The sequence below is a fragment of the Gallus gallus genome, chromosome 3 (genome assembly GCF_016699485.2).
Source record: "Gallus gallus isolate bGalGal1 chromosome 3, bGalGal1.mat.broiler.GRCg7b, whole genome shotgun sequence".
NCBI lineage: Eukaryota > Metazoa > Chordata > Aves > Galliformes > Phasianidae > Gallus > Gallus gallus.
In genome coordinates, this window is record NC_052534.1 from 64,667,448 (window position 1) to 64,676,625 (window position 9,178).

Here is a 9,178-nt window from a genome sequence, read left to right on the forward strand (position 1 = left end):
AAAAACACTCATGGACGTGGTCTTCAACTTCTCTGTAGTGTTAAAATATGCTAAAGTCCATTCCTGTCTCACATCAGAACTCCTAGAACTGAATCAAACTCTAGGATTGAGGTAAATGTTCATAACTTCTCCAAGATAAATCTGATCTACATGCTGGAATAAATTAGAGGGTAGATGTCTGTGTCTTATAAAACCTTGAGTTTCCTTAACAGTAAATCCATGCTGGTAACAAAAACAGCAATCTTCCCTTAATCAAATATTAGCAAAGAAGTATGTACTAGCATAGTTGCTTCTGGATATAAACAAACTCATTCACAGTAGGTATGAAGGTACTCTGACTGTCATTTGGAGATATTCAAATCATCATCAGCCACTCATCTGGAAAAGACACAATGCAACACAATCTCACTCTGAAGTTGGCCCTACTTTGAGAAGGGGGTTGGACTTTTTGACCTCCAGAGGCCCTTACCAAACTAAATTGTTCTCTGATTTTATAACTTCAAAATTGCACTAAAACTATAATTACTCTTTCCACATCATATTCCTGATTGAATAGCACTAAATCTGAAAGTCGATTGTCTAGTTTCAGATTCAGAGCATCTATCTCTGTTTGGATTTTAACTTTCCTCATTTGTGACTTAGGCTAAAACTGGTATGGGATATGCAAAGACCATGCAGAAAACTGACTGCTGTCCCCAGGCCAAGGCACAGGTCAAAGCTGAGTCAGTGAAGAAATAAAGTGATGTAGAATACATTTAGTTCAGCCTAAATGCAGACAGCATCTTCTAGGGAAACTTGCTTTGTCCTTCCTTGGCTGTATATTCCTGCTATGTTCCTGTCATTCGTCAGAGCCATTGAGTGGCCACAGAATCAGCCAGATTGGTTTGCACTTAATCTTCTTCTTCTACCTTGCATTTAATCTTCTACAAAAGGTGGTCAGCTAGCAATATGCTAGGGCTACCAGCGTGTTAAATCAACCTGTAATTAACAATGTTTTTTCTTGAACATGTCAACTTGTGTTTTTAATCAGCAATTTATGCAGAAACTCTTAAGTCCATTGTTCTCTCTTATACATACTATACATTAATTTGCAGAACAAAGCATATAGTTAGGGATTTATCATATGGCCTAAAAGGGTGCTTCCAGTATCCAATTGCAGAACCAGTACAAATGTAATCCTGTGTGGCATATTTACCTCATGTACTGAGTTACATGGCAGTGCTAGGGACTTGTTTTTGTCTACGAAGTATCTGATGTATGTTTTTCTACCATTTTCCTTTATCAGTGCAAGAGATGGGAAGGAAGATGATAGTTCATGGTTGTCATTTCCCGTTTTCCTGCTGAAGGTTGTATCTCAAGATGCACCTGCTTCCCTGAACAAAGTTGTATCTTGAGATACAAGACTTTCAGAAAGAACACAACTTCTCAAGGTGCCATGATGCTGTTCGTTGAAAGAAGAACCACGTGGCACCCTGAAGACTCCCTTTGAGGCAGCTCTTTGTATTCCCAGACTTTCCTAGTCTGATTATCTAGTCATCCTTCTACAGGTTATTCTTTCCTTCTACCTCAGGAACAGTTTCAGGATTAAGGCCAACCATAGGCTTGTGATGTTATAATAATTTTCAGCATTTAGTTTAAGTGGTGTCATACAATGAGAATCACTCTCTTAGTTACCCAGTCAGCTCTAAGAACAGATCATTACCAGACTAAGACTGTCAATTCCTAATGAAGTGATACTGAGAGACTGCTTCAAGAAAAATACCTTCTTGCTGAGTTCCTCTGTGTAGTTCTATAAATTTCTCCAAGTTACTCTAAATCATAGATTTAGTGAGGAGAGGCTCTACAAGGAGACCCTCTGCAAAAAGTTTTTTTGTTTTTCTTTTTCTAAAAAGCAACTAGTAAATTTCCACTGGACCTGTCCTAGAGAGGGGGGAAAACAAACAAACCAAAACAGTCATACTTTTGTCACATCACCTAACGCTGAAATCTCAGTGTTGCAGCTTTCCCCTCTTTAGTATGTGTAAATTTGTGCATATTGTAATAAATACATGGGGCCATGATACTGCCAGAGGGTTTTGCAGTCCAATGTGAAGTTGTAAGTCTTCCAAGTCCTATGTGCTGCAGACCTCAGCTTAATCTCAGAAAGTTTGACATACTCTAGTGAATTGGTTATTGCTTATGCTTGGTTAGTATCAGCATGGACAGAATTGACATGCTTAAAACAAACAAATCATGGCTTGAAACAACTATTGACTTTTTTCTTTTTTTTTTTTTTTCTTCCGGTTGCAGTTTCTTCAGCAGGAAGACTGATTTTTCTTTTTGATGCTGTAGTGTATTTAGGGCTGGGGTATATATATATTTTTTTCTCCTGTTTCTGGCTTGTTTAGGCCCAGAGGTTTGTAGGCTAGTTGTTTACTTTAGCTCTGGTCACTCTGAATACCTATTCTTTCTCTTATCTCCCATGTGGTATCCTCTCCATCTGTTCAGTAAGCACAAACAATTTTCAGCCTTATCTCTTAAGACCATCTTCAGGGGCTGGTTTGCAAATGTTTTCCTAAAAGGACTTGGCACTGCTGCAAAAGTCCAGCTGCAAAACCATTTAAATGAGATTTCAGGAGAGACCATAGAGAAACCAGCAAGAGCACTGCTGCCTTTCTTTCTTATGTAGATTTTTTTTCTTGTATTTTCACTGAGTTTCAGTACCCTCTACCTATGAAAAGGCAATTAATTTGAAAGGCTGGGAGATAAAAGGTAAGGCTAAATCTGTATCTTCAAGTAGAGTGCGCTTATCTGAATTTGCTCCACCAATACATATGTAAAGTAAAAACTACTAAAGGAGGTACACAGGAACTTTAATCCCAGTATCTCTATAAGCAGCAGATGAAATATACATAGGTTGTTCCAAAAGTAATGCCTCCAATTTATTTCCATGATAACTACAACAGGTATAAAGAGCACAATAACACTGTTTGATTCAACAGATTCTCAGCTACAAAACACTATTTTTCAAAACAGTCACAACTGTTAGCTGTGTATTTTTGCTAGCAATGAACAAGAGCCTGCATGCTGTGCTGATAACAGTCTGCACCGGTGGAGGCTGTGTTGCTGTCACCACTGCTGAAACACCACGCACAGCCTCACTTCTGCTTCACATCTACTGTTTGTTCTCTATCAATGTTCAGCAAGCATCATTGAATGTCAGTGACTACCATTTATTTATTTTTTTTTTTGCATGGAGAAATTATATAACACACCTTTGCTTTGTATGATCTTCTGTGTCAGACACCATTTTGTTAGGCTGCCTCTGTTCCGCTGTCTGTCACATGGCAACAAAATACAGTGGAATACTGGTAAGAAGGCTCAGTCTTTACTGAGCCTCACTACCACCACCATCTATCTCTGACATCATGGGCCAACATAATAAAATAAATAGAAGGCATTACTTTTGGAGCTGCCCTCATATAATACAGATGAGTGAGTGTAGTCTGTACCCATTGCTTCTTTCTCATTTTCAGATGGTACCCTGAGATTAGACAGAGATTGAGACTGTGACTGTTTTGAGACTATTCGTCTTTCTGAATACACCTTCAAGCAGGCATAGAATACAAACATAATGTAAAGACTATTAATACATTCTAATTAACAATCAGTATAATCAATCACCTAGCTTATTGCTGTGCATCTTAGATATTTTGACTTGCCTGAAGGAAGGAGACCATAACAGTAAAGGACACTGCATTAGCCAGATAGCTCTCTTTCCTGTGCTGGGTGCCACAAACTGCAGGAAGCAAGAGAATAAAAGAAAAACTGATCAAAATTCTCACAAAGCTTGTAAGAATTATGGCATTCCCAGCGTGTTTGCATCTTGAATAAGGGTGAAAAAAATCTAAAATTAGTCTGTAAAGGAGTCATGTCAATTTAAATAAATTTCTAAAAAAAAGCTGCTCATCAAAGTCTCCCAAGGAAAAAATAGTGGGAGAATAGGGAATCTTTTAATTTGGGTAAAACTGACTAAAATAAAGAAAACTGAGTAGAAATATATGGTCAGCTTTAAGTGAAGTGAGGTCATTACTGAAATCTCCTAGAGCCCTCTGCTTGGGCCAGCATTGTTTGAGAAGGCAATAAAAGATTAGGAAAAGGGGTGGGGGACTGAAGAGGTGAAGTTCTCTGATGTTACTAAATTATTCAGGACAGTAAAAATAAAATTTGGCTTCAAAGTATTTCACAAACACATTCTTATATTGATTGAATAAGCAATTATAGCTGATTTTATTTGATGTGTCTACACGTATGGACGAAAAAAAAATCCTGTTCGGTTATAATGTGATGGGCTCTAGGCTGACTATTACTAAGAATGGCATCTTAGGGATAAAACGGATAACTCCATTAGAACATCAACTCAAGACCTGTTCCTGATCAAAAAGCTGAATTAAACGTTGGAAAGTACATAGGAAGCAGGGGGACAGCAGAACAGGGAATGTACATATGCTGCTGTGTGAATCCATCTGATGCGCTGAACAGGAAGGCAAGTAGGAAGGCAGCAGTCTATCACAAGATTTCCCACATCCTGCTGGCTACCTGTCATTCAGAAATCTAATTTGTCTTCAGCCACTGACATTTGTAAACAACTTGTGACATGCAGGAGAGGAATCACAGGAGTTAAAAATCCAGTTTTGCTTATTCACACATATGAATGGAGATTCATACAGATGCAGAAACAGTCATACTGAGAAGTAAACAAACCACTCCCACCTTAACTATATCTAGAGGGGAATATGTTTTAAGAACACAGTGACAATACCCATAATTTCAAAATACATCCACTTTTAATGACCTCTGAAATCCAAAATGACTGAGTTGTGTACATACAGAGATGTGTGTACAAATAAAAATATTCATGAGAATAAAACACTATTTAATGAAAAATTTAAAATTTGTCAAGTGAAAAATATTGATAATGAATATCAGTATGGACAAGCTATGGCCTGAATGTTAGTGTATTTAACAACTGATTTGACAACTATAATCAAGAGACAAATAATGGCTGATTTAAAAACATTGCTTTTTAGTGCAAACTATTGGTCTTTATGGATTAGTGATGAAAGAGGTAGCAAGGTTTTCCTACCATATATTGAACAATGAATAAGGCATACTGGAAAATCTTGCAGAGTAGGAAATATGAGGATAATGAAGGAGTTAAATTTCTTTACTGATATGCTGATGACCTGTCAGGTGAACTGTAAAAGTGGCTGGTTGGAATCGTATTTCTGGGAGAAAAAGTAAATGTCTGCATATTTGCACCTATTCCACCCAGGCCTGTTCTGCTTAGTACCATTAACTATTATTGATTTCTTACAGAAACCCATTTCTGACAGAAACAAACACAAAATACTGCTGTTTCTGTTATTTATTTGTAATGCTCTTATCAATATATCTTTTTTCATTTGATTACATGTGAAATTTATACAACAGTGCCATCAGTGAGACATTTTTTTGAAGAGCAGAAAAAGCACCTGGGGGCCTTTGCAACCTCTGAAGTCTTTCTGAGAGGAATGAATAGGGAATGCATAAAAGTGGCAAAAAAAGCAAAAACTGGAGAGGAATCAGTTTCACTGTTGCATTACTTGGGGAAGGGCAGGGACTAAAAACACATCATTTTGTTAGATGATGGAGAAAGCTCTTGGCTTTCATATGGAAATCTTTTTGCAAGACCATGGAGGCTGGAGGTTAGGGCAATGACTCAAGGAGAAAACTTGAGTATAGGAGAAACTGAGGGTTCAGCTAAAGTATGCAGTGGAGAGATGTCAGAGAAGGTCAAGTGTGTGAGCACCTAAGTTTTAACATCTGCTCTTGGGCCTGAGCTGATATCAGTAAATATTGGTGCATCACACCACAGAGACATGTGGTTTGGATATTTTTGCAGTGTGTCCTGTTGCTTCTTTTTTAGTGAATTGAGTCTCTAATCTAAAGATACATTTTAAGTCAGTCAGGCCTGCCATAGTTCCCTCCTTGAACTATTTCAATTAATCTACAAATGTGGATTAAATGAATGTTCCCAACTTGAATACTGGAGGTCATCTGAGCTCATACTGAGTTGAATTTGGGATCAAAAGAGAAAGTACTGAAATGAATAGAAAAACACATTTATTTATTTGTTTGTTTGTTTGTTTGTTTGTTTGGAGTTAGGGCAGGGCCATAACTACTCTAACTTAGATTGGTTTACATTGCCAGGAAACTGCATCATTCATCTCTTAAAGCTACATTAACACAGTAGTCTAGATCAACCTTTCATTCACTTTGTCCCCTTTTACGGCTTAGATTTGCATTGTGGAGTAATCTACATGCTCAGACTATGTTCAGTTTAGATGAAATTGAATGATAATTAAACTCATAATGTACTCCAACCATGGAAGGACAGTCCACAGAAGTGTATTAGATGTAGAATGAACACCTACTACTGAACAAAAACAGCAGGTCACATCTTCAGCACCATCACTTTATCCTTGCAGATCTGCTCCTGTTGCATGCTAGCAGTGCAGACGTAGCTACAATATTTGGAGGGAGGGTAAACTTGAAGAGAACTGGGAGTTTTTTAGTTTTGATTATGGTGATCAGCCTTCTGGATCAGTGTTCTGAGAAAAACTATCCCATATTGTACAGTCAGGAGTTTCATTTTCCGCAAACAGGAATCCCTAAGTTAAATAGTTAGTCTTACATTGGGAAATTAATATTGACACTTGATATTAGATGGGCAAATCACTGGGCTTGCAAAGGGTCTGTCATTACAAGGCTCAGGTTGCATGGCATGCATAACACTTGTATCAAGACCTGCCTATTACAGGCTGGCTCCAAAGCCTAAAGATATGAAGGTTTGCAGAGTAGGAGAAAGATATTACTGTATGGCCAACACAAATGTACAGCAAAGTTATGAACCAGGCCATCTAAAAGAGTATTGCTTAATTTACAGGTTGTGAGATTTAAACCTTATCTTTTAGTTGGATTTTTACTTTAATTTTCATTATTATTAATGTATAATACTTAAAAGCTTAGTATAAAAACTTAGTATAAAAACTAAGAAAAGGTGAAAATATAAAATATGTATATGTTTACATAATTCTAGCTCCTGGTTTACAAGTTATTCTGAGATTTGTAACAACACCTCAATATCTGGAAAACATTAAAAGAAAGGAGAAAAGTTCTGAAGGAAAAAAAAAGTGCTCATAGACATAACCTTGTAAAGGATTAAATAATAGTGATAAATTATGGTAATTGTAGCGTTTAATCATTTCCCTCAATCTGATTGCTCGATTGAAATACTACTTAAATCAGTGGCTGCACTCTCAAAAAATGGACCTCTTTTATTCCAAGTATTTTTTTTTCTGAGCTCATCTCATGTATCTTACACTGTCCTGATATACAATGTATGTATATATATGATAAAAGGTCTACCTGTTAACTGCGTTCACTCTCCTATCTTTAAATAAAGCTTTCTAACTCTATAGCTTCATAACATGTGATTGAAGTCACAGCCACAGCACCTGAGTCTAATGAGTTTACCGGTTACTAACCAGAGGAACAGTAATTAAAAGCAGATGTTAGCTGACAGTGAGTATATTGTTCTAACAGTGTGATGTGAAAAGGCATCCAGTTATTTAGATGCATATCCGTATCCTAAGATGTACTCTTAGATGTCTACAGCCTATGGTATTCTAATGGCCTGCCTTAAATCACACCAAGATGCAACAAAGTAGGAAAAAAAAAACCCAAACAACTGTTATTGTAAGATAGCATCATTTAAAATATCATTTAAAATATATATATTTTTTGCATCTACTGTCCTTTCCCTCTCCTGGTAAAGGAAGCAAATTTTTATTGTTTTTGTTGCTTATATAGACACCAGCTAGTTGCTTTTGCTGCAAAAACCCCATAATTCAGTCTCAGCCAGTTTTTGGCTATTTTGCCAACATAAACACTTAGGGCATGACCCTTTATTGTGCTCTGTGTACTGTTGATAAACTCATCTGCACTTAAAATAATTTCTTCTGAAACTTTTTTTTCTGTATATTAGTTCAAAATAGCTCCCAGTCAGACTGTTTTAACTAGTGCTGTGATTAGTATGTGTATTAAGTGGCAAGTATTCAGAACTTTCTTGGTTTTGCCTTGTTTCACAGTTTTCTAAGATTTCTTTTTTTCCGTCCTTTAACCATTTCTTAGTATGTATGTATAAATGATTTGACTGTCTCTGAATGATCCTACATAGGTGCCAATTATTCTAAAATGATAACAGAATATACTTCTGTTTTGACATGAAGCGTGATTTGCAAAAGAGATAAGAGAGTGAATAATTAAGCAAATTATATGATATTTCTGTAACTTTCCTATTATTGTGCAAAAGCTCTTTATTCTACCTAATTACTCAAAGAGCAGCACCATTTTCCCAGCAGTACAGTCCTGTGGTGGGCACTAGACAGCTGCCCAGAGGTAATGTCTGTAACCATCTGCAGAGAAGTATATTTAAAAACAAGACTGTTTAGTGTTGTGAAATGTTTCTAAGAAGCTGTTTGTTTTCCTGAAGTTTTTCCTTTTTTACGTGAATCACTGGAGACCAATCAGATAACAGAAGAGAGCCTTTTCATCTCTGGACAACTCTTCAAAGAGATGGATGGGAATTTAGCCGCATGACTTTCATTGATGGAGGGCATACAATTAGATCTAAGTATTACTTAACCAGTGTTCTTTGACCTTTGTCAGTCTGGAGAGCTGTAAACATTTTTATGAGGAAGATGTGATCTTTTTAGAAATTTCACACACATGGACAATTCCATGAATATATGGAAGTATTTTTCCTAATCATCTTTCTTGTTTGTATTAGAAACAACATTTATGTCACTTTAAGCATCTATAGACCATTCTCCTGAGGAAACTAGTGAAGCTTTTCTCTGTGCAACTCACAAAGAAGTGAAAAGTGCTTTGCCAATTTATCTCTGTCAGCTTTCTGTAGCATTAAGAAAGTATGAGTTATAAGCAATTTGTAATTTCAGTTGTTTTCTTCTTGAGTAGGAGAAGAGCACGTAGTGCCTCATCCAAAATCTTTTGGAACTTCTGGTATTCTTTCCATCAAGGAAAACTTTCATAGCCCTTGTGGTGACATTGAAGAAGAAGAAAATGACTAGCTTTT